The 26,955-nt window shown below is 41.0% G+C and overlaps 1 protein-coding gene and 1 long non-coding RNA gene across 3 annotated transcripts in view; both read right to left on the bottom strand.

The window, feature by feature from the left end:
* Nucleotides 1-26,955, bottom strand: part of CA10 (carbonic anhydrase 10 (inactive)) — a 489,815-nt gene that overhangs the window by 245,817 nt on the left and 217,043 nt on the right. The gene's annotated exons all lie outside the window — the stretch shown is intronic.
* Nucleotides 4,058-8,466, bottom strand: LOC147574260 (uncharacterized). Its single transcript, XR_015244061.1, has 2 exons — nt 5,076-8,466; nt 4,058-4,820 (listed from the first exon to the last, which is right to left on the bottom strand). It is a non-coding gene; the product is annotated as an uncharacterized LOC147574260 (long non-coding RNA).

Raw genomic sequence — 26,955 nt, 5'->3', positions numbered from 1 at the left:
CATATGCCCACTCCCCTTGCCCGCGCTGAGTAAAGCTGAAGGAATTGGCTTGCTGATTAGGGTGAAATGACCTATAGGGGGCCCCCAAAGTGGGCAATAGGGTCCAAAAAAATGCAGCATTATGCTTCCAAGTAACTTTTGTTACCACTAACAACAGATAAATCCCCATACCTGCTAAGAAAAGGGCTTCCCAGTTAGTCCCCACCTCCTGTAAGGAATCAGGGCTTTTCGCATCAGAGTCTGTACCCATTGCTGGCAAAACAATGAGTTTTGCACGTGATGAGAATGCCAAATTCAAGATACCCATTCTGTTCATCTAGATCCTGATTTGTAAATGTGAACATATGACCTCATCATTAATACTGAATGAAATATAATAGTCTGAAGTGATTCATAGGAGGAATAAATAGAAAAATCCCCTAGGAGGAGGAGTTAATGCATAAAATAGAAAAAAATTAAAGCAAGTAAAAGTAGTATCTTCAGAAATAATTGTGAGTTTCCTCTTGGGTTTTTTTTTAAAGATGAATCAGAATTCTTGAAAATTGAAACTATCATTGTGCAAATAAAATGTGTGAGACCTGAAAAAACAAGACAAAGAACTCTCACAGAAAACAACGTAAAAAGTCAAAGAGATGAACTTTGTGTAGAAAGTAATGAGACTGATATGGTAGGCAGGGTACCAGCCCTTCCAAAAATGCCCATATCTAATCTCTAAAAACTGTAAATACATTCTCTTACGTGGCAAAAGGGATTTCACCGATGTGATTAAGTTAAGGATCTTGAGATGGGGACGGTCTCTGGATTATTCAGGTGGGCTCAAGATATCTTCCTTAACTTACAATGGGCATAACCATAACGTCCCAATAAACCCATCACGCGTTGAAAGTACTGTCAGTTGAAAATGCCTGTGATACTCTCAACCTATGGAACACCACAGCTCAGCCTCACCTACTTGAACCACGCTCAACACTTACAGTAGCCTACATTTGGGCAAAATCACATAACACGAAGCCTATTTGATGCTGAAGTATTGACTATCTCATGTAATTTATTGAATACTGCACTGAAAGCAAAAAACAGAATGGTGTGTGGGTCCAGGATGGTTGTTAAGTATGTTGTTTGTTTGCTCTCACGGTCGTGTGGCTGACTGGATGCTGCAGTTCACTGCCACTTCCCAGCATCTTGAGAGAGCACCATACCGCCTGTCACCAGCCCAGGAGAAGATCCAAATTCACAACCTGAAGTGCAGTTTCTACAGAATGTGTGTCGCTTTTACACCGTCGTAAAGTTGAAAAATTCTAAGTCAAGCCATCGTAAATTAGAGACTATCTGTAGTCACAAGGGCCCTTGCAAGTGAAAGAGGGAGGCAGGAGTACCAGTCAGAGAGAAACTTAAAGATGATGTGCAGCTAGCTTTGAAGATAAAGGAAGGGGGCACAAGCCAAGGAATGGAGTAGCTTCTGGAAGCCGGAGAAAGTCACCAAGTGGCTTCTCCCCAGAGCCTTCTGACGGAATGCTGTACTGCAGGCACCTTGATTTTAGCCTAGTGAAACATTTCCGACTGTGCAGCTCCAGAGCTATAATATAATAGATTTGTTTTGTTTTAAGCCATGAAGTGTGTGGTCATGTGTTACAGAGGCCAAAGGAACGAATATACATGGAGATCAGGCAGCTGACCTGATAGCTGTGTAGGGAGAGTTCAGGCGTAAAGAAAGATACGTGGATGGAGGGAAGTATGCGACCAAATAAATAACTGAAGGAATATCTCTGAGCTGAAAGGGACTTGAGTTTTCAGAGAGAAAAAGGCCAATGGAGTCCTTGATGGCAAAATCATAGAAAATTGGGATCCTTGAGGAGAAAGAAAAATCCTAACAAGCTTCCAGAGAGGAGAGAAAAAATAAGGCTGGTAGAAAGAAACTGTGATCATTCTCATTAGTCAATCCATTGATTCAATGGTACTCAGGATTTACTTTAATCTTTGCTGCATGAGGACCCTATACCACATGCTTATCTCATACATATGCATGAGAAAGAAGAGCCTCATTGACAGTAGGGGTTATACAGTTAGTGGTAGAAATGGAATTACAACTCAGGTTGCCTATTTCTGATTCTTCTGACCTTAGTTGCTCACTGAATCAAGCATCTCATCTATAATAAAGAAAGCAGAAAAACAACAGGCCAATGCTAACTATATAATACAAATATATTTATATTAATATAAGAGGTATATATAAAAATATAAGTACAAATATAAGGAGCTAAGGAAATAACACGTTCTGAAGCTGGAGTCCTATCATTAAGAGTATGGGGCAGAGGGAAAGTGGCATTTTTCGACATGCAAGAATTTGGCAAGTTTACCATCCATGTAAACTTTTCTGAAAACAAAACAAACAAAAAGACAAAATTTCTGGGTGTACTTTAGCAAAGTAAAGCTGAGAACAGAAATATAACATAAGATACCAATAAAATGAGCCATGATATCAGTAAAACTTACAGTTAATACCAAGTAATTGTTGAAAATATGGCAGTGAAATTTAATGGAATTGTTAAGTAGGTCTTCATAAAACAGAAGAGGCACAAAGTAAAAAATTAACAATCTGGAACCAAAATTGAAGATAATTTTAATAGTACAGAGGAGGCAGTAAGGAAGAAATAAAGGGAAGATATAAAATAACCAGCGATACAACTCTCTTATTTTGTTTCAGTGACGTGGCTATACATACAGCTTCATTTTTAGGGAGAAAGGAAAATAATTTCTGGTAGTGAAGCATTTCAGGATAACCACTAGCAGAAAAAAAATATAAGGTAAAACTTGAAAAGTACCAAAAGGTAATGGGGCACCTGGGTGGCTCAGTCGGTTAAGCATCTGACTTAGGCTCAAGTCATGATCTCAAGGTTCATGAGTTCAAGCCCCGCTTCGGGCTCTGTGCTGACAGCTTGGAGCCTGGAGCCTGCTTTGGGTTCTGTGTCTCCCTCTCTCTCTGCCCCTCCCCCACTCACACTTGGTCTCTCTCTCTCTCTCTCTCTCTCTCAAAAATAAATGAACACTAAAAAAATTTTTTATAAGTACCAAAAGGTAAAATATGAAATAATGAAGAAAATATGATAAAGTATGGAAAACAGGAAATAACAAACATGGCAGACATTATAAAGAATGACCATCAGCTGAATTTTTTCACTGAAAGGATTCTCAGGTTGGAGTGGGGGAAACAAAAGTATCCCACTACATTTAAGGAGAAATACTTAAAATCATATAAAGAAGTTGAAAATAATAAAAAAAAAAAAAAAGACAAAGATTTATCAGGCCAATGTCAGTACAAAAACAACTTGAGAGTTATAGACAAAGTAGCATTCAAGACAAAAAGCATTATACACACACATACACACAGAAGAGAGTAAATTTATATTGATAAAAATAAATGTTCTAATAATATCATAGCTATGAGCATTAATAACCAGGACAATACAATTGACCCTTGAACAGTGCATGGGTTAGGAGCACTGATGCCCCATGCAGTTGAAAACCCCCATGTATAACTGCTGACTCCTCAAAAACTTAACTACTAAAAGCCTACTGTTGACCAGAAGCCTTACTGAGAACGTAACACTCCATGAACACATTTTGTATGTTATATGCATTATATACCATATTCTTACCATAAAGTAAGCCAGAGAAAAGAAAATGTTATAAAGAAAATCATAAGGAAGAGAAAACACATTTACAGGACTACACTGTGAAAAATCCACATATAAGTGGACTCATGCAGTTCAAACCTGTGTTGTTCAAGGGTTAACTGTACAATCAAGGGGGGAAAAAGATAATAAAAGGAGAGTTTTATTTAATGAAACACACCGAGATATTTTTTAATTGAATGAAGTAGACCCAAAAGTAAGGATTTAGAAGGTTTGAATAACATAGTTAACAATCTGTAAAGAATGAGAGAAACAGAGGGGAGAAGGAAGAAAGGAAGGAGTTGACAGAAAGAAGGGATGGAGGCAGGAGATAAGAAAGAATGAAGAAAGACAGGAAGGGGAAAAATCAGATTTTCTTCCAGACATACTGAGACAATGCATTCTTTTTATTAGACTATGAAGTCTTTACAAAAATTGATCATGTACTTGGCCATAAAGAAACTCTGGACAAATATGCAAAAGATCAAGTCCTACAAGTTACATTCTCTGACCACTGTATGATAAAGCTGGGTATTAAAACCAAAGGCATAACAACAACAACAAAGAAAAGTAGAAGAAAATCAAAATCCTTGGACATTTTTTAAAGACTCATCTATGTAACATTTTGTGTAAAGTCAGCACTGACTTTTGCAGCCTCCTTGGGCATGAGGGAAAATGAGAACACTATAAGAAACATGAGACATAAAAGTCATGAAGAACCTTGGGTTTGGTAACAGAAAATTAAACTTTATATGAAAAACCCACTGATTGGTTGAAAATGGAGGAGAAACACACTTGCATTCTATATAATAAAGGGTTAGCACATGTAACATACAAAAAGAATGTATAAATTCTGGAGGAAAAAAAAAAACTGAGAAATGGCAACTCACCCAGGAAGAAACAGAAATGGCCAGTAAATATAACAACATATGTCCACACTGGTGATGGGGAAAATGCATGTCGAAATAAGATACTGTTTTTGTCCACTGGTTTGGAAAAATAATTTAAGTCTGCTAATAACCAGTTTGGTTAGGAGGCAGGGAAATAAACATTCTTACACTTTTTGGCTGGTTTTTAAACAGGTTCAGATTTTTGGAGGGCAATTTAGCAGTACTTATCAAACATTTTAAAACATAGATCCCGGGACGCCTGGGTGGCGCAGTCGGTTAAGCGTCCGACTTCAGCCAGGTCACGATCTCGCGGTCCGTGAGTTCGAGCCCCGCGTCGGGCTCTGGGCTGGTGTCTCGGAGCCTGGAGCCTGTTTCCGATTCTGTGTCTCCCCCTCTCTCTGCCCCTCCCCCGTTCATGCTCTGTCTCTCTCTGTCCCAAAAATAAATAAAAAAAACGTTGAAAAAAAAAAATTAAAAAAAAAAAAAAAAAAACAAAACATAGATCCTTTGAAACAGTAAGATTAACCTCTAGGAATCTATCCTGCAAGGATACTCAATGTATGATTTTTTTGAAGAAAGAAAAACCTGAAGACAACTCCAACTGACAACAGAATGGCTAGATCGAGTACATCCCAGCTATTCCATACAATACCAAACAACTCTCCAATATAATGCAACAGGTCTTTACGAACTGCCATTGAAGAATGTCCATATATTGCTGAGTTAAGAAAAGGCTGTGTGTGTATACATGTGTGCCCCCCATGCATACATGTATGTATAAACATATATATGTACACATGTTGCTTATATGTGACTATGTTTACAGAAAGGCCTAAAAGAATACATGCTGCTGAATTTTCAACAATGACTTTCCCTATGGCATGACATGTGGGACTTAATTTTATACAATTGTATATATATATATTTTTATTTAAACATGTAACATTACTTTAGAATCCAAAACTAACAATAGATAAATTAACCAAGTAAGATAAGATTACAGTAGTAAGAGGACACTGAGGGTAGGTGAGTTTACATAAATTCAGGGTATTCAGGGCTAGGTGGGCCATAAATCCAGCACTGACATTCTCAGAAGCCAAAGCAAGAAGAAAAACATAACCAGTATATGGCTACAGAAACCATAGTAATTATGCAAAACAGTTGCCATATTCTTGAGAGGTACCATTTTCCCAGGTACTAAAAGATTCTCTTGGGGCTTCATATAAAGCATGGATGCAAATGAAAAGAAAAACCCTACCCACAAGAAATACCATGATTTCTTAGACTGACCTCATAGACATTCATAGGATTTGTCCCAATGAGGAGCAAAGTCCTTCTTCTTTGAGAAAATATTAGTGAATCTCAGTTAAGTTCTTCAGACAGAAACATCCATAGCAGCAAAATCATTGAAAAAAAAATCACTACCCACTTGTACAAAATGAAGAATAAAAGAATTAATGGCCAGTGGGATATTTGAGATGAAGCAAGCCTGTGATCCCACAAACTCCCCCCTCAAGAATTAGAGCTCTTTTTAAATCAAAGCCATTACGAAGCTGGATAAATAATATGATGATGATTTGGGGATGAACAGCTTATTCACACCTACATATAAGGTAAATATGAGTAATTCATTAATTTATGTCAGCAAGTGACAAATTTGTTCCTGGGCAGAACAAACAAAATGCAGTAATTTATTACTTAGAAAAAAAATCAGGCCAATAAATTCCAACAAAGGGACTTCTGTTATCTTAGGATGTTCTATCCTTAGTCTATTAAGGAGGTGGTAAGGGAAAACATGCTTCATGCCAATGTGATGTGAAATGTTTACCTTGCCTTGTTTTAGGGTGGGATATAATTACTACCATCAATGTCACATTCGTTCCTTTGCCTGCCTAGCATATGAATCAAATTTGCCACTTCATGAAGCATGAAATTACCTTTTCAATACTAATTCAATAATAATGTTGAGTAAACCATGAGCAATTATCACTTGAGTCAGGAAATACTGTCTTCTCACCTCTGTCACTTTCCAGTCACTAAGAATATAGCTCTGTTTGCTCACACCACATTGATGTGACGAATATTTCCAAATCTAGGTAAGTAAGAACATTCCAAGGGCTATTGGTTAGAATCCCAAGCCCCCCTTGCCTAGACATTTCCTGCATCCTTGGATCCATCAGGATGGTTATGGCACTGTTATCTTTATTAAGTAAAAAACATAAAAATCACTAAGTTATCCCCAGCAGTAGCAGACATTGTAAAGGAACGTAAATGAGATTCCTGGCTGCCTTTTAATAAAACCATATACTTTGAGTATATCTTTTGGAGAGATCAGGGAATCAGATCACAGAATTTTTTGATAGAAAATATAATAATAATAATAATAATAATAATAATAATAATAGGTAGTAGTGATAGTAATTTGATGGTAATTATGGCAATCCTAATAGCAAAAATCATAGCTACCTTCCACGAATGCTCAATGTTTTCCAGGCATTTTGCTAAGTGTTTCATTAGTGTTATTTTGTTTAATCCTCATGGTCATTCTAGGAGGTACAGATAACAAAACTGAGGGTCACAGAATTCAGAAGTTTCCCCAAGACTGTAGAATTATTCAGTGGCAAGCTGAGACTTACACCAAGGTCTGTCTGAGCATACAGTTCATTCTGTTTCCACTCTTTTATACTAGCTGAAAAAGTCTAAGAAAATACCAAATTCATGACCATGCATTTCTGGAATAGTAGAAATATCAAGAGCCAAAAGTACTCAGGTCTCTGATTCTAAATGTTTACTCTGGCAGCCTTGCCTAGAACTAATGCCAGTGAGGGTGGAAAATACTCCTAAAGATTCAACATGAGGATTTAGGTCACACCCACTTATTCAATACATTTTCTTTGGGTCAGCTGCTATTTGCTAAGTCATGTGTTGGGTAAAATTATGTGGTCCCTGACCCACTGGAGGTTCTAGTATAGTTGGGGAAGGCAGGTGTTATTTAAATAATCACATCAATGAAGGTAAAATTATAACTGTCATAATTGCTTCCAAAGAATGGTAAAAGGTTCAATGAGAGATTATAATATGGCCTGTGGTAAGGAATTTTGTTTTCATTCTAAACACTATGGGAAATTTTTGAAAAGTGTGAAACAGTGCTAGTGCTGGAGGTAGGGAAATTATAATTCAAAAATCTCTGGATAGAGTGAACAGCTGATGAAGTAGAAAGTAAGTGTGTGTGTGGGGTGGTGGGAATAACAATTAAAAGATTATTAAATTGTCTTCAAAAGGGACAATGGTCTGGATTAGGATAAAGATGGGAGTATACAGAGAAGTGAATAGATTTGAGAAATACACAAGAGGTGACACTGACATTCATGTAGGCAAATCATTCTTCTGAAATCAAGCCTAGACTGGGCTCTTACCAAAGACTGATTTTCTTTCTTCTGACTTGTAATGGGGACTTGACCCATTTATTTGAATCTTAATTGATTTTAAACCCACTTAATATGCATTAAAAAAGTCTGTGTTTAATGGAATGCCAAGTGATTTTTTAATGTATTTTCTTCCCTGAGTAATTGTAATTAAAATCAAGAGGCAAAAACTACTCTTTTCAAATTGGCTTACTTCATGGTTTAGAGAGGTATGGGCTCTGTGGGTCTCTCAGATGTAGAGACAGAAACTCAACCCATAGTTTCTGCTCCTCAACAGGAAATAAAATGACACACTACTGATGGTTTTTCCTCAGTGTTTCTGGCTATGGGGTGGCGTATGTACTCTTCTCTTTTTCAGCCAATCTAGAACAAAGCTCTTCATACCAGATGTCTCCCCTAGATGGCTCACTTATATCCTATACCATACCATGTATAGGCTCTATATGCTACACCAGGCTGGATCATGCATTAAAGAACAATAGAACTGGGGCGCCTGGGTGGCGCAGTCGGTTAAGCGTCCGACTTCAGCCAGGTCATGATCTCGCGGTCCATGAGTTCGAGCCCCGCGTCAGGCTCTGGGCTGATGGCTCGGAGCCTGGAGCCTGTTTCCGATTCTGTGTCTCCTTCTCTCTCTGCCCCTCCCCCGTTCATGCTCTGTCTCGCTCTGTCCCAAAAATAAATAAAAAACGTTGAAAAAAAATTAAAAAAAAAAACCAATAGAACTATTTTTTATACCATACTACTAAATCTAAAACAAAATTAGCTCTAACCTATATGTATCACTGCCTTTAAGTTATGTTTAAGTGTTTTGTCAATTGAGTCTTAGCAATATCTTCTATCTATCTATCTATCTATCTATCTATCTATCTATCTATCTATCTCTGTCCCTATATCTCCCCCAACAAACTTTCTCTATTTCTTTAAGTCACAAATGGACCATACCAGTGAAGATTGGATCAGTTAGCCAATAGATCCACCTTTTGTCATGGTCCAAATAAAAGCCAGATGAAAACAAACCTGTGACATAAAGTTCTCACATTTTTTTCATAAATTTGGTCTCAAATTCTTTTTCACAAACTGAGCTACTCTTTAACTGTCATTCTTATAACAGATGCCTTTCCTCATGTTCTTACTATTAGCCTTACCCCACCCTTAAGATTTCATGCTTGAGAGGTGCCTGGGTAGCTCAGTTGGTTAAGAGTCCTACTTTGGCTCAGGTCATGATCTCGTGGTTCATGAGTTTGAGCTCCGTGTCGAGCTCTGTGCTGACATCTCGGATCCTGGAGCCCGCTTCAGATTCTGTGTCTCCCTCTCTCTCTGCCCCTCCCCTGCTCACACTCTGCACTCTGTCTCTCTCTCTATATAAAATAAATAAACATTAAAAATTTTTTGAAAAAGATTTCATACTTGGAACCACTTTCTGGCTACCATCTCAGCTCCTTTTGTTGATATTCCCTGATGTTCTGTCTTATATATGCTACCTCAGGTCACTTAGAGAAGGAGGTGTAAGGGGAAGAAGCAGATGTGGGATCCCATGTGCACCCAGAGACCGTGTGCTTAACCACTGGTGAATTACCTCAATGAATATCCCTTGCACTTTAGCCTGGCCCCTAAAACCTGCTCTTGAGGGCCCACTAGTCCCACAGGCCCCAGGTAAGGAGGAACTGTCTAGATATAGTTCTGTATGTACAATGAGGGCCCGGCCCAGAGTCAACTTCAAGTTAGTGTTGCTTACAAATAATGATGACATGAAGACTAAGGTCCACTGAAAGAGTAAATGCTCTAAGCTACAAGGCTGGCAGACACCCTTGTGAATATGAGCACCAAGAACATGATATGTTCTCCCCGGCTTTCTGATACCCCAGCTGTAATACCTGTGTAGTCTTGTGAATCTAGCGCAGCAAGGCTAAAAGGAAAAAGAATTATCAGTATCATTATTTTTTTTTTAATTTTATGTTTCTTGCTTTTGGGTAGTTTTTAAACAATCATGACAACTCCTCAGCATTTGAGAGAAATTTATTAAAAAAGGAGTTAGGAGCCTAGAACTTATTCCTAATATCCAAGTTCAGAAACACTCTACATGGCCAACATAAGAGAACACTGAATAAACTATGGCAATATTAATAATGCTGATGATGATGTCATTGTTGATGGTAAGCAACAGCACACATTTCTCAAGTCCTCATTAGGAATATTAGGAATAGATCCACCCCCTCCTCCATTCATTTTCACAGCAATCTTATGAAGCTCAGTATAAGACAACGTTGGCAACAGTTTATGATAAAGTGGAGGAAAAAAAGTAAGATAAAAATTCTTTCTTCTGCAGGAGAAAAACTACTTAATGAAAAAAAGCCTGGAAATAAATACAGTCCGTTACTGGTGATTGATTCTTGAAGGTGGGACCACATGCATCTTTTCTTCCTTCTTTTCCTTAATTTCTTGTCTCTCATAAGCCCTTGTTACTTCTCCACTGGGAAAACACATGCAACTTTATTTAAAATAAACAAGCGCTGGGGCGCCTGGGTGGCTCAGTCGGTTAAGCGTCCGACTTCAGCTCAGGTCACGATCTCGCGGTCCGTGGGTTCGGGCCCCGCGTCGGGCTCTGGGCTGATGGCTCAGAGCCTGGAGCCTGCTTCCGATTCTGTGTCTCCCTCTCTCTCTGCCCCTCCCCCGTTCATGCTCTGTCTCTCTCTGTCTCAAAAATAAATAAACGTTAAAAAAAAATTAAAATAAACAAGCGCTGTGTAATTTCTCTTCTGAAGATGACTAACTCGAAAATATTGTTTCTCAAATGGTCTTTGAGGGGCTCCACGGAACCTAGGTTAGATCTGGTCCTTCATCAGGTTGAAAAGCCATTTCCTACCATTTTTTTCTTGGAGGCACTACTTCAAAGTTCACCCAAAGAGGAACATAGTTAGAGACCTCTCAGAGATGGAAAAATGCTCCTGGTGAACCAAAAAGGAAGGATAGCAGGCACTTTGGGTGTGTATCGTGATTTATACTCTTCTCAGTAACTTTATTTTCATCTCTTTTCACTTGCCCCTCACAAGACCCCCTAGAGATGGGAAAAACAGGCACCATTAATGTCCACGTTTCAGAAAATGAGGGGCAATGAGAACAGCTACCCACCAAGGCCACACAATGAGAAAGTAAACATCTGAGACTGGAACCCAATCTTGGCTCTCAATTCAGTGCTCTCCTTAAGGATAATGGCTACCTACATGGAGTCCTGATTACCCTTGGCAGGAAAGACAAGCTTACCAGGCTATCAGCTATCTAAAACGTTCATGGTTGAAGGTTTTGTGTCATGTCTGCTGTAAATTCCGTTTGGTACAACCTCAGCAAAATAAAAGGAATACCAGTTGTTTCACAATGATTCAGCCATTCATGCAATATTCAGTGTTTGCATGCCAAGCACTACGGAAGTCCTGGGGATTCAGTGATGTCTGTCTTCAGGTAGCCTATCATGGGGAATTAAATCTAGTAATATAATACAATGGAATGAGTAATGTGAAAGAGACATAGCAAGATGTCACAAGCTCTCAAAAGAGGGGCACACTGCTCCTCATTCATTCACTCATTCATTCTAGAAATGACCATGGAGTGCCTTCTTGCTGCCATGCTTTGTGTTGGGTTCTGGGGACCCATAGTAAAGAACACATGATCTTTACCCGTGAGGATTATCTAATGGGGAAGACAGAATTATATTGATTATACAGACCTAAATTAAATGGAAATATGATCAATATGGCAAAGGATAATCAGTGCTGTCAAAAGCATACGATCTACATACAACACATACTTTTGATTCAAGAGAAAGTTTCTTTGCAACCCTCTACTAGAAACAGAAATTTTGTACTTCCTTGAAGGCTTGGGAATTCACAGGATAACTTTCAGGTGCTGATTGGAAGTAACCTACTCGATAATGCTTATCTCTTTATGATAATAATTTGATAGACTCTATTTCTTAACACACTGCTGCTCTGTTTTCCCCTCCCCACCACTGCCCAGAGTAAATGGTTGTTCTCTTGCCCTCAGTTTGTGGAAGAAATGTAAAGTTGGAATGTTCCTCTCTTTCCAAATAAGCCAACCCCCACAGGGTTTGTTCCCGCCCGCCCAACCCCCAGGAGGGGAAAAAAAAAACAACCCTGCAATCTTATCACATTATTCATAGTAAAGCATTAGCTCCTAACCTGAAGCGTCCTCTGCTGAGGGTAACAGATGGCATCGGGACGCCTATGCTAGAAGGAATGGAAACCTGATTATACTCCATCTAATTTTTTTTTCCCCTCCTACATGAAGCACGCTATAGCCACCTCATCGAATATGGTGATGTGTCAAAACTTAATTAGCCAACACTTGTACCGCATCTACATTATGCTGGAAACTATGTTTTCAAAAGCAAGAGAAAAGAGCTTAAAATATTCTGGCAGGAAGGGAATTCTTAGGACACAAAGGAGAAAGATTAATGCGATAAGCTATCTTATGTTACCAAGGCCTTAATCCTTTCTCAGACAAGCAAAGCAGTAGAAAGTTTCTTGGTTCCTGCAGGAGGGTTGGCATACTGTCTACACAAAAATGGGAAATTCTGGCATGTATGTGTGTAATTTTAGGGGATCAGGGGCTGGCACATTTGAATAAAGTACAGTTCCTGTGTATCGGGCATGCATCATAAGGTGCTCAACCATCCTGCTTTGCCTAGAATGGAGGGGTCTTTTGAGACGCAAACTTTCAGTGCTAAAACGAGGGAAGTCCCAGACAAATGGAGATGTGTCTATCACCTTTGATGCATGTAAACAATGGTCATAAAAAAATTTTATTGCAAACTTAGAAGGTCATATTGACCAAGTCAGTGGTTTCTGTTGCTCTCCTTTGACCATTTGGAGGAACGAGGCAGACTGTTCATAGGAACATCAGAAAAGATGTTTTTGGTTCCTAACCAGGCTCCTCTGTCCAAATCCCATACTACTCTCTACCATCTTGCTTCTCTTCTGGCCCTGTTCCCTGTGGTCTAGCTCCCACTCTCACAGCTTCCGGGCTAAATACAGTCAATCGCTGACAGCAGCATGAGAAGATTCTCAGACTCATCTATCCCCTGTTCGCAAAGCAAGCCCAGAGCTTCGTTCACATTTCCTAGAGATTTTTAACTAGGGGACAGAAAAAAAAAAAAAAACATGAGATCAACATTCAAGTGATAAAGAGCCTCAAAAACGTCACAATAAAAATAACTTTTGGAATTCTCTAACACATACATGGAGCAACTTCTACCCTAGCGTCCTTAGTTACTAATTGTGTGCCTGAGAGAGTCATTCCCACCTCTATTCCATCCCCAACCTCTCTCTTGGTCTCTACTATTTGCAGGCTTGGCAAAGAGGTCTCTATCCTAGGCTCCTCCCACTTCCCATGGCCATAGGGGGCAGTGAATGTACTATAAACCACGTGGATTTTAGGGTTCTCTGCCTGTTTAGAGCTGGTTTCAGATTCTGGCTCTGCCACTCTTTAGTTTAATATGCTCGAATGAATTATTGTATCCCTCTGAACCTCAGTTTACTCATTATATTGTCACAAAGATGTAAAAAGCATCAAAAAGTTAATATTTACATGTTTCCAGCTTTCTAAGGAGGCTGCTTTGTTTGCTCTAATGTTCAGCATGATAGATAGTTATGAGACACAAAGGAATCTCAACAATCAGAGAAAGATACAAGTAAGGTTTCTATGTTTTCTTCATTAAGGCAAGGAAGTGGCTGATGATTTGCTCCAAGATTGGAAATCCGAAGGGTTATTCATCAGTGACCCAGAAATTGCAGATGGCTCTCCCCTATGGCACAGAGAGAGCTGTACAATTGGGATACGAGACTTAGGCATGGAGTTAGAAGGGGTTGGGCAAACAGTTCACATTGCATCTTAGGTGGGGATAATTCCTCCTGGCCTCACTGACTTGTGAGAATTAACTGAGAATAGACCTAAAAAACATGAGACACAGACCATGGGGCACAGACCAGGAATGTCCATTGGTTAAGTTGGGTAGACTTCTTTTTCCCTTCTGGTAAGGGGAATCAAAGGGTCATATGGCTAGTACGTAGTGTTTCTATCACTCTCTTGCTTCCCTTCTTCCTCGCTTAGAAACCACAGCCCATCACCATAATCAGCCACTTCCCTACAATTCAACTCCTTTATCACAGTCACCTGCCACAGGCTATATAGCTGGCTGGAACTACCTCTCTGCCTACCTTGTTCCTGCCCCCAACTATAGAGTAAGTTTGGAAAAACAAAAAAACATACCACTATATTTTCATTTGTAACCATAACTCTCAAGTATGCCCTCAGTACTCCCTAGCAATGCTTTGGTCAATTCATGATCCACATTCAGGGATATCTATTTTATACCTCCACCCCATCCTCCTCAAATTTCCCATTCCTATTTTTCACTCTTAGTTGATGATCTTGATTATTTTACTGATAACAAGAAATAGCCAGACACAGAGCTACTTTGCCTTTCCATAACCAAACCCACTTCCCCAGCCCCATCTGCACCTAGGCTCTCCTCATCTCTCCAGTTATGGGGGTGCGATGTCCTCTCACCCACCTATGACCAACACCTCCTCTTTTGCACTGGATGCCACCTTCTCTTGCCTAAAGGAAGACTTGATGCCTGTAGGGAACTTGTCTTCCCTTAGCCTCACCAAGTGAATTGGATTATTCCTATTAGCATATGAATACTTCATAAAATCTCCTGTCTGAAATAGAAAACACCTTATTTTGATCCTTATTCTTCTCTAACTTGTCTTTCTGTCTCTAGTATGTATATTATGTATATACTCTATGTAGTGTGTGTGTGTGTGTGTGTGTGTGTGTATACATGTCTGTTTCATGTCTGTTGCTGACCAGATCCCGAATCAAGGCTGCAGGACTTATCACCCCAACTGTTCTGAGTGCTACAGCTGGGAGTCCTCAGTTGCCAGCTCTCTCCCAGAATTGCTTTAGCTGCTAAGAACCTCCTGCCCAAGGTCATGCCCCCTTCCCAGATAGCCCTCACTCAGGTCCCCCACGTTCCAATGGGGAATCATTCTGAAGGGCCATTCTCGCTTCAGAGCTCACCACAGGGTCGCCTACATTGCAACCCAACTTCTGCTCAGTCTTCCAGCCTTGCTTTTCCCCACAGGAGTTAAGCTTGGGAGCCATCCCCAGTCAACTTCCTGCACACAAATGCTCATCTCTGAGTCTTTTCCTGGGAAAAGTGGCCTGTAATACCTTCACTAAAATGTTAAGTTCCACCAGTGCTGGGACCTTATCTGGCTGTTTTTCAGCTGGAGGCTGCAGTCTAGAACAGTGCCTGGTATACAGCAGATGTTCAATAGATAGCTGGAAAAGTGGCAGAGCTAGTATCAGACCCAGTTCTGCAAGATTCAAAGCCAGTGCTCTCTGCTCCGCAAATACTACCACAAAGAAACTTCCAACGTCTAACTTTGAGATCCAGTTCAATTTGAAACTCTGCCCTTGCGTCTCCATGCAACTGGTACCAGATGAAACTTGCAGTTAGCTAACTCACAGAGATTAATTGGAAGAACTCGCTCTCACAAATGGTAAACCTGGGAGAGCTCATGCGTGGCAGTGTAATTACTCTGGTGGCATCAACACATCAGAAGGCCCTGGAGGGTCCAGAAACAGGCTCAGCCTGAGAGGTTTCCATCTTAACTTTGAATTTCCTTGGGCCTCTGTCTCTTGAAGTCAAACAACATCATTTTAACAAATTTTGAGTGTGTGAATAATTTCTCCTTTTCTTATGCCCTGGTATGTAAACTGATATTAAAGACTAGAATATTTATCATGTTGACAGCTCCCGCCTGCTAGATTAGATTTTGTTAAGGAGCTGAGTTTTCCTCGGAGAGCATTCAACTCCGTTATCTTCCTACTGTGGATTTCCACTATAGACGCTTTTGGTATTAGCTAAGCTCTACACCAGAATAAAATGGGAGGCAGCCAATAGAAATAGCTGAGTATATTGGCCACCTTCATTCCAGACTACTGGGGAAATACAAATTCAGTTACTAAATAAAAAGCCAATTCAGTTAAGGAATGATGCTGTACCTTCCCAATGACTCCTGTCACAACCACTGGATTAAAACTCACAGCACTGCAGCTCATTTTCCAGTGATGTGTTTGGTACTTACTTTACCAAATCACTAGGAAAGCTATGTGCCGTGACATTTGTCCAAATGCAAAGAGAATCACACTCTGATTATGTAAATCTGATACCAATGCAAGGACGTTAGTGAAACAGGCTACTCGCACTGAATAAAATGTCCTTGGCTTTCCTAAGTAATCTCTTGACTTGACTTCACCTGGTTCTCTGCAGAAGCCAGGGCTTCGGCTGCCCTTGTATTTCCAGGAAGACCGTAACTCAAGAAGAGAACGCATGCACAAGCACACACAAGGTTTCAGAGCAGCCGTGCTGTCTTTTCCACAGCCGGAATAAATGTGCAGCCATTTCCTGGGGGAGACAGAAAGTAGAAGGTGCACTGAGGTAGCTCTTTCCTGGCCTTTGGTGAAGATAAAAAAAAAATCATTTCCCCAGTTCAAGCAATACTAACACTGGATGCCACCTCTGCTCCTGCAAAATTCCAGTGAAGGGATGCTCAGGTTTCTCTGAAACTGGGGGTCGGGCCTGTGGACTTAGTCACTGTTTATCTATAGACTAAGCATAGAACTTCCTATCATGATTGCAGGAAATGAAAGCCACACAAATCAGGTGGAATTCAGAGGTAAACACTACCAGTTTGAAAGAGGGACACATGGGGTCCTCTGTTCTTTCTACTGGGTTATTTTGAGACATAGGCAGACAGTGGAGAAACATGGAAAGTATCAGAAATGAGAAGCAACACCCTTTAGAAGAGCAAAATTATAGTGTCAGAGCCCGAACCTGTCAATTTCCAATCATCATTTAAAGGACAAAGAGCCCATTTTAGGGAATCTTCTACAGATGTTCTTTTGATAGCTTTTTCTTTAATAGGCAACTGGAGGCTCAGCTTTTTATAATTTGGTTTCCTAGGAAAAGCATCATCTTCTCTTAGGAGTCTATTCAGTGCCTCTGAGAGTTGTAGAATTCACTCTTGCGCAATGTGCTCACCTCATTGATGTTCACCTCAGAAGGTAACAAGGGAGCTAAGAACCCTATCCTTCAACAGCCCGCAGGCTACCTCAGAGCACCCTCCTCTATTTTCAATGCACTGGGTGTTTTTAAATGATTGCAACTTCTTCTATTTTGTACACAACTGGGAATATTTTCCGCCTCAGCATTTAAAATTGTAGACATGTTATAAAAGGGGGCCCTGTGCTGTTTTGCTTAACTCAGATGGGTTAAGCTCCTGCTTCTGTCTGTTGTCCTTTCTTTTCAAATCCTGGTGACTGAACTATTTGAACCAGACCTACCAGTCAGAAGCAGGGTGACAGTAACTAACAGCAGAAGGGGAGGGAAGCACATGTCCTCTTGTGGGGTCAGGCTGGAGGGTGGGAAGAAGAGAGGCTTTGCGAGGGGGATGGTGTCAGAGGGGAGACTTACAGACAATGCACAGAATCCCCTTTGATCCTACCCTTAAGCTCTTTTAGAAAAACCTAATCTCCAAAGATTTAGTTTAATGTTGATTATAAACAAAATATCTTTCTACCAGTGGTAATGAATAAAGCTAGAAAGCAGAGAAACAGACCAGCTGGTTTCCCTCTTCTTAATTAGGTACCTCTGATTTATTTAACTATTTGTTTTGTTCTTCTTTCTATCTTCTAGATGAAAGTCTTCTAGAATTCATATGCCTTACAGAAAAAAAAATTATATATAACAAAAATATCAAAGCAGGTTAAAGACAGAATAGAATGGCAGGACCCAGAGAGTAATTCAGCAGGTTATAAAGGCCCACTAATTTTATTACGGGTGAAAATTTGGCTCTGAAGTTCTTTATACTTAAAAGGAAATGAACAACACAGTTCTCATGGAGGGAAAAGGCACATCAATTGTGCAGAGGGAGCAAGGCTTTTCCTAACACTTAGCGTTAAAGAAATTTCTTACCGAGGGCTTCGTTCAGGAAGACACAATGACACGGTGTCCTTTACAAAATGCCAGCAGCAATTTAAAGGGTAGACACTTTCCACAGATTGTTCATAAATTTGAGTTTTGTAAGGCAAAATGAATCTTACAGGTGTTTGTCACTGGGGAGAGGGGACAAATTTTGGTCTGTAAGTTACCACCTTTTAATTTGTCACTTTTGTTAACTGCATTGTTTTACGTGAAATTTTCTCAATCAAAGGCCAATCTGGGTAGTGGTGTGAATGTAGTAAAAACTACAGATGGCTATGCAACTTGGCCAGTGGAATGTGTGCAGAAGTGACAATGGCCCAATTTTGCACCTAAGGCTTATGTGGCATTGTGTGCTTCCACTGACCCCTCTAAGAACTTCTGATCTCATCTAAAAGGTCATGCTCTATGACCTTCAGTCTGGGCCACAAAGCATACCTGACCTTGACTTGAATGAGACCAGCTCCTGCAGACCTGAAGACCCATGGGTAAGCAATTAATGCTTATGTTTTATACCACCGAGATCCTGTAGTGATTTTGTTAAATAGCATTGCTGCAGCAATAGCTTGCTAATACCCTGCCTTGACTATGCCACAAAGGCATTGTGAAGGTTAAGTGAGAGGATGATCAAGGATATTATTTGCATAACCAAACTTACTGGGTGTATTATCATCGTTTATGTCTCTGATGTCTACTCCAATATATGGCTTATAGAGTTTACAGTAGACCTGCCTTTTGCTTGCTGGCAAATGAACTGATGATTCTGGGACAGTCACATACCCAGCAAGTGAATAGTAGAGGAGGTGGTTCATTCTGCCTGGCATCACGAGGCCCATTCATCGACATGTTATATGGACCCTTGTGTATTGCAACACATACTGTGTTTATTCGGTCCATCACGCATGGACAGGAGAGGGAGTTGAGACTTGGCTGCAGTGATGCCAAAGGACAATCCAGGAGAAGCTCATAAGACTGGGATAAAATAGTAAAGAGCTACCAACTAGAGTTTGGAAACCCAAGTGCAAGTCTGGCTGATGTACTGTTAAACACTAAACATTTGATGTGATGGAGATGACTTTGTTCAGTAGGTAAAAATTTGAATTCTCTATTTGTCCTTTCCTGAGGGTAACCATAGGAATTATAATGACAATATCCACATTTCCGTATATCTTATTTAACCTACTTTGGCCATCTGAGCACGGATTAAATACAATAAACACTTCTCGAGTGGCTACCAACACATTTTAGTGCGTATTTTTTGGGCACCTACAATGAGCCAAATTATATGTAACTTCAGGAAGAAGCAAGACAGACCACTGGACAGAGTTAAATATATACCAGATTATAAAATACATGAGGACTGTATGTCACAAAGACTAAGAAGTACAGCTATCACTGATTGGGACCAGGACATGCCACCCTCAAATATACCATTTTGGCATAAGAATAATTTTGAGCTGAAGCATCTGAGTTCCTGAAATCCCTTGTCCTCCTAAAAGCAGGGCCTCCCCAAAGAACTCAACTGTCATAAAGTCCCTGTCCTGAAGCAACTCTAATTTCTCTTCTGGGACAGCACCACACTGCCACAGCCATTGTCACAAATTATCACATCTCCCATCCAGTCTCCTAAGAGCCCATTTATCTTTCCAAAAGTCATTTGCTTTTCCATAAGTACCGTTCTCCCTCTTTCCCCTACTAACATCCCAAATTTGAACTACCCCTTTGAGTTACTCATTTATTTTTTTTTTTAATTTTTTAAATGTTTATTCATTTTTGAAAGACAGAGAGAGACAGAGCACAAGCAGGGGTGGGACAGAGAGAGAGGGGGACACAGAATCTGAAACAGGCCCCAGGCTCTGAGCTGTCAGCACAGAGCCCGACGCAGGGCTCGAACTCATGAACCGTGAGATCATGACCTGAGCCGAAGTCAGATGCTCAATCGACTGAGCCACCCAGGTGCCCCTGAGTTACTCATTTCTATCCATGTATTACTCCCATGTATTAATAGGCACCATGCACCTGCTAATTAACTTGTTTTTCTCTTGTTAATCTGTCTTTTGTCAGCCTAATGTACAGGGCCCCAGCTGAAGAATCTAGGACAGGAGGAAAATGATATTTTTTTCAAAGCGTATCATCTACTATATATTTTAGCATAATATATGTAGTGCCTTTTACCTCTTTTTATGGACTAAAAAATATAGTAATGCTGATGGTATAAATAAAACTGACTTCAAATCATGGGCATATTATTACATGGGTACGTACTATTACATGGGTATCGTTACTATGTTGACATAATTTGCAGGGTCAGCTACTTCTCTGTTAAATTCAAATTAAATTGTGGAAACACTATTTGTGCCGTGCACAATAATGGGAGCATTCCAATAAACCGGGATCCTCACCATAAAATGCTTAATATTAACTCCAGTTTATAGATCAGGAAACAGGGGATAAAGTAACTTGCTTAAGGGCTGTCAGAATCCAAATGCATTCCTTTTTTTTCTCTGCATCCTTGCTACCCTCATAGTTTATTTACTGTGCTCCATATGGTGCAGTCAGTAAAAAGCAAATGGCAACTGGAAAAAAACACACACACACAACAACAACTTGCCTGCCATTTCTCTTCCTCATAGCTAGAGAAAGAGTTTACTAACATCAGTGTCAATGATCATAAAACGAAACGTCCTAAGCCTTAAATTTGCTTTTCAAATACCAGTATTTCAGAGGCAGATTACCTGACTCCAATAATATGGCTCAGACCTTGCACTGTATGTGCAATGAGAGGGAATATTTTCATCCATTATAAGAGGCTTGTCAGGGGAAAATATTTTCCTGATATCATACCCAAGAGAACAGCGTGTGGAGGAACATTATCATATTTTATTGAACTTTCATATACTCCATGCAGTATAATGTATATTTTATCTTTTGAGAAGCCTTGGTAACAAAAGAATAAAATATCTGTCTAAAACTCAAAGTACTTTCTAATAATGCTGCATGCACACTAATATCATTAAAAACAATTCACGGGGCTCTGGTAGCTCACCAGTCTGAGCCAGGAATGAATATCCCTCCATTACTGGAAGAAGGGCTCAAGCCTGTGGCTTTGCTCACTCCTTATAGTAGAGGCTAGGTGGAAGCTAAGGGGCAGACTGGAGGGCATCCATTCATAAAGGCTTTCTCCCAATTGGCAAGATGGGGGAGGAATGTCCTGTGCCCTGGGAGTTAAGGACTAGCTTAGCTTAATTTGCATATTCTTCTAGAATCACAGGGGTGTTGAGTCTAGCCTCTGAGAAATAATTTACATAAAGGTTTCAGGGCATTTTTAGGAAACAACAAAGAGGATTTTGGAACTGACAAAGACAGTCTCAAGAAAAGCAAGGAGAAAGGGCGCACCTGGGTGGCTCAAGGTTAAGTGTCTGACTCTTGATTTCGGCTCAGGCCATGATGTCATGGGTTCATGAGTTTGAGCCCTGTGTTGGGCTCTGTGCTGACAGCGCAAAGCCTGCTTGGGATTCTCTCTCCCTCTCTCTCTGCCCCTCACCTGCTCGCTGTCTCTCTCTCTCTCTCTCTCTCTCTCAAAAATAAATAAATAAACATTAAAACAAAAAGGCAAGGATAGTTGGAGGATTGGAAGCTGGGTGAATTACTTAGAGGTAGAAGAGAGTATAAAGACACATGTCTTGGGTAAGGCATCCTTCTGTTGGTGGCTGAGAGCTTCACTTATGATTTCCACCAGGCACAGTCACTCAAATGGCTTCCAGGCAAGTCCCTAGGATCCTGGTTTAAACTTTTTGTCAGAGGCTCCTATGAAATTAGAAAAGCCATGCCATCTTCTAGGTACTAAAAAGAAAGTTGAAGTCCCTTCAAGGTGAGACCATCTGGGCTCGGGAATAAAGGCCTTCAGAAGCTTTGGAGAAATACCACTGCCAGGATGGGAGAGAAAGACCATGTTCAGTGCCTACAAGAGCCAGGCAGAGTAACAGTGGGTGGGTGGAAGGGGCAGGAATGACCCCGCCTGCACAGGTGTGCATCAGCCTCCCAGACAGCCCAAGTCACCCCGAACCATGCAAAGGGAGAGAGCAATGGTCTTGAGTGGGGACATGAACTAACTACCATTGCAATTTTAAGTCTTTGCTTTGCCCCATTCCCGACATGATTTGAGAACCGAGGGTCACCTCTGAAGACCTTTCAGTCTTAACACTGGATGTGGAGAAGAGCAAACCTAAAATCTCCATCCATTACCGTCATTATTATCCACAGAAAACTAAGGGCAGACCGAGAAATGAATGGCAGGGGTGTGCCAGCTTCGCCCCTGTTAAATTATGCACATCACATGGGGTGACTTACAGGATGACGGCCCACAGGAGACACAGGGACAGGCCATTTACACTGGCCGGTCCTCTGAGGCTCATGACTTTAGAAGTTTTTCTCGTGATCTGCCGTGAACCCTGTGGTACATGGAAATGTGTCTATCGGGATTTCCACAGTGCAATTCATGTCTACGGGGGAGTACCTGTACACGCAGAAACACCACGGTGTGTACTCGGCACAAAGTGAAAGAGACAGAGCAAAGAGAGGAAACCGAGGAAGCCCAGCCACCTTCTACACGGAGAGAAAACACCCATGTCTGTGTCCTAGAAATTAAAACTATATGTCTTTCCCCTGACTCTACAGCTGCCAGATCTGGTGCAGTGACGACAATAACTATCGGGGGGCATTTTATGTGGCACTTTTTTGATGAAGGATGCAGGAGAATTAACTACCCATTTAGAAATGACATTCAGTATGTGCTCTGCCACCGTGCCAGGGAGGAGAAAGTGGCAGCCAGATAACAAAGCAGACTTACAGCATCACCTCGAAGGATAAAATATGTATGATGCTATGGCCAAAATAAACAGGCTGCAGAGATGCAATTAACAGGCAGAACGTGGCAGGAACCCAGCACGGGGCACCACCTCCCCTCATTCTCTCAAATGCTGGCAAAGAGATGGAAATTGGCTGAAGGTCAGGGCTCTTCTGATCCCCTGCCCTCTTCTTCCTGAATCCGTGCTATCATGGCAAATATTTTCCCCTGTCTTCAGCATTCGTGCAGCATTCTGGAAAGGAACACAGTGTTTTGGGCAGACAAGCTGAGGCTGAAACTCAGCTCTTTTTCTTGTCATCCCTGTAACTCTAGGTGAATTATTTAACAACTGTACATTTTGGCTTCCTGGTCTGCACAACTGACCATCTCAGGTTGTTTGGGGAATTAAGTGAAATAAAATATGTATATATAAATGGATGTGGTAGGTAGCCAATAAATTTAGTTGCTTTCCCTCTTCCCATCCATTTGTAATTCCAGGATCTGGGGCATTTTTTTCACTTATCTGTTTATCATTTCATTCAATGAACATTTACTGAGTGCTGTCTTTGTGCCACATACTTTCCTGCTAACCAGAATTTGTCAGCCACAGCCATGACAGTTAAGTGGGCCAGATGAGCCCAGACTGCAGATTGAAAGGGGCTACCTTCATTCAAGACCCTATGCCTCATAGCTGTTGGCACGTTAAGCACACAACCCATGGGGGAAATGACAGACCACGTGGTAATTAGCAAGAACAATGTGTTCATCCCAACAGATTTTGTTGCTCCCAACTGAATCTGCATCAAAGGACTCTGGCGGTGGTTAATTCACCTCTGAAAGGTGATCAAGGCATCCACTTTTCCCTTCACTACACGGGTGCCAATCTGTGAAAGGCAAATTCAACTTTCACCAGATGTGTGATTATGGATGTTTGTGTAACATTTGACCTTCTTCTCTCTTCAAAATCCTTTTAATTTTATATTTCTAATCACCGAGCGTAGCAATCCAGAAGACACAGAACAGTTTGACTGTATTAGTGAAGTTACTTATTTATAGATTATCTGTGATCACTCGCTTTCCTCCATTACGTTCTTCCAAGTGGGTACCTTACAGTTATTAACTTTCAGGAAGCCCCTATATATCATAGCATCATACCATTAAGCCTTTTGGAAATTCATCACAAATCAGTATCCGGATGACATTGATGTCTTATTGCTATTCATTCCTCCTGGGCCGTTTTTAGCAGTTCATTTTTTATATCCCTGCAGTGCTGAAATATGGCTCACTCCAGTATCTGTCCTTTTCGTGATCGCAAAAGGAAAGCTTGGCAGTTGTTGTATATTACACTCTTGAGAAAAATGCTAGTAATACTTCGAATTGATTGAACAGTGTGGACTTAAAACTGCCTGGCACAGGGCTGTTGCTTACTCTTATTCAGATTTTTTTTTTTTTTTAATCATACCCCTTAGGTTCAGAAACTGTGAACTCATCATCACAAAGCAACGTGTTAAATAAGGATCACTTACTTGGAAAAGCCCAGAAGCACCTCCCCATTTCTTCCCTTCAGACCTGCAAATATGTTTATAGCATGTGTTTAGAGTGTGGACTACTGTTCTGCTGGAAGTGTACTATCACTGACAGGAAGCTGGGGGATGGGGTTGGGGAAGTGTGGTTGTGAAATAGCCCAGGGCATCCCTGATTCTGGAGCTTAACATGGAAAAGTTGTTGGTGATACTGCTTTGTGATCGCCAAGGCATTGGGAAAAAGCTGTCCCCACATGCTAGCCTTACCTGTACAACGACACGATCAGGAGGGATGTAGGCTTGTAGGAGGCAACCAAGTAAAGAAGATGTATTAAAAGGATGAAGGTAAGGAGAGTCAGAATTTCACAGAATTATTTCTATGCTTCCCACCTCCTCCCCAGGTAGTGGCAACGGGGCTTGGGGCTTGGGGAGGGTAGAAGACAGGCCAGCCGGATGTGAGTGATATTTAAGGAGGCCAAAGCACAGTCACTGGAGTCATTTTCAATAAGGGATATTTGTAACAAATCTAAAATTTTCTTTGCAACACGAGCTGTAATAGATGCTGCTGGCGATCCGCTCAGATCCCCCGGTCTGGGCTAGGGGGCAGGTCTCCCAGCTTCTACGAGTGTTGGCTGCAATCAACTCACCTTCCTCTTGGGAAGTGCCCTTAGCCTATAAGAACTGTGGTGTGCTGGTAAATGTTTATCAACCAGCTCTCCAGGAAAAAAAGTCCCTGTTATGTCATGCCTGCAGATTTCTGTGGTGTAAACACACCTACCATGGGGGATGCCAAGATACCAGCTTGATGTTAGCGAGTGCAGAGGTGGGAAGAGATGTTCAGGATGGGCTTTGGAAAGCCAGCCCTTCTCCAGTGTGCCAGTGCATGAGAGCCACCTTGCCCAGGAACCTCAGGGAGGTTACGCCCCTCCTCGGCCCCTGGGGGGGGAGTGGAAGACTTCTGGAATAGTGACACTCATTCATGCTCAAGAGCTTCCTGGGCGATCAGGCTGTAGTTGGGCTGCAGGTGGACCCATACATTTGCTGATCTCCCCCACTGTGCTGCCCCCACACATTTGCAGCTCAAACTGAAGAACACTTCCTCTGCAATTCATTGGTATAAGAAGCTGCAGGTCGGGCTCTAAACTTGGGCTTGGGGGAGCATCAGACTCTGAAGGGGTGACAAAGCACTTAATTTGAACAGATCATTTTGCCCAAATCTTACTCTACCAGAGTCACTCAAGCTCAAAATAAACAATTTGGGAGTCATCAAGCACTGAGCTGATTTCTATATTCAAGCCTACCTAGCACACCAGCAATAAATAGTAGCAAGCTATACATACTGCATAATCCCTTTCTATCCCAGCACGAGTCATGCATACTGCTCCTGTTGAGAAATCAGTGAAAATAGCTACTTGGCTAAAAAAAAAAAAAAAAAAAAAAAAAAAAAAAAGACTTGCTTTCTCTCAACTAAAAAAATATGTTTTCTGAATATTTCAGAGGAAAATGCAAATTAAGAAATATCTCTGCTCCCTAGAATGTGATGTGAGGCCTCTCTGAGATACGAAGGTAGGAGGCGATATTTTCAGGCAGGTGAGATGCTGCCACGTTGACAGGTTTCTATTGACTCTGACACACCAAACTGTGTGGGTGTGTATGTTTTCACTCCTTGGAAATCATGCACCTTCATCATATGATATCATAGGTAAATATGTTTTGTACATGGTTAGAGCATGTGGGTTTCAGGGCTAACGGCCAATGACTAATGTTATATCAAGTGTGACGTCAGATGAAGAGCTTAGTAAACACAGGAAAAGGATCTGTTCAGAACCTGAAGTAGGTAAGGCTCACATTAACAAAATGAAATACCTTACTGAATAGACACTGGGTTTATTGTATGAAAAAAAAGAAAAAGAAAAACAGATGCCAGGCTGAGCCAGCTAATCTCTTAAATTTTTTTATTTATCTTTTTAATAAAAATTGTATATAGTTAAGGTGTGCAACATGATGATTTGATATAGATAGACAGATAGAGAGAGAGTGAAATGATTACCACAGTCAAACTAACATATCCATCTACTCAGAGTTAGCATTTTCTTATTGTTGGTGAGAACACCTGAAATCCACCATGTTTGCAAATTTCCAGCATTCAATATGGCATCATGCTCCTTATTAGATCTCTGTGCTTACTCATCTTATGTAACTACACACTGTGGTGGTGGCGGGTGGGGGTGCCTGGGTGGTGGCTCAGTTGGTTGAGCGTCCAATTCTTGATTTTGGCTCAGGTCATGATCTCACAGTTCATGAGATTGAGCCCTGCGTCAGGCTCCATGCTAAGCAGGTTTGAAATTTTCTCTCCTTCTGTCTGCTCTTTCCCCACTTGTGTGAGCACTTGCACTCTTTCTCTCTCTCTCTCTCAAAATAAATAAACATTTAAAAATAGACAAACAGGGGTGCCTGGGTGGCTCAGTCGGTGGAGCGTCCAACTTTGGCTCAGGCCATGATCTCGTAGTCCATGAGTTTGAGCCCCGCGTCAG

This window comes from Puma concolor, chromosome E1, assembly GCF_028749965.1.
Source record: "Puma concolor isolate L17-30 chromosome E1, mPumCon1.1.hap2, whole genome shotgun sequence".
NCBI classification, from domain to species: domain Eukaryota; kingdom Metazoa; phylum Chordata; class Mammalia; order Carnivora; family Felidae; genus Puma; species Puma concolor.
The sequence above is the reverse complement of the archived record's forward strand: the minus strand, read 5'-3'. Positions and strand labels throughout refer to the sequence as shown.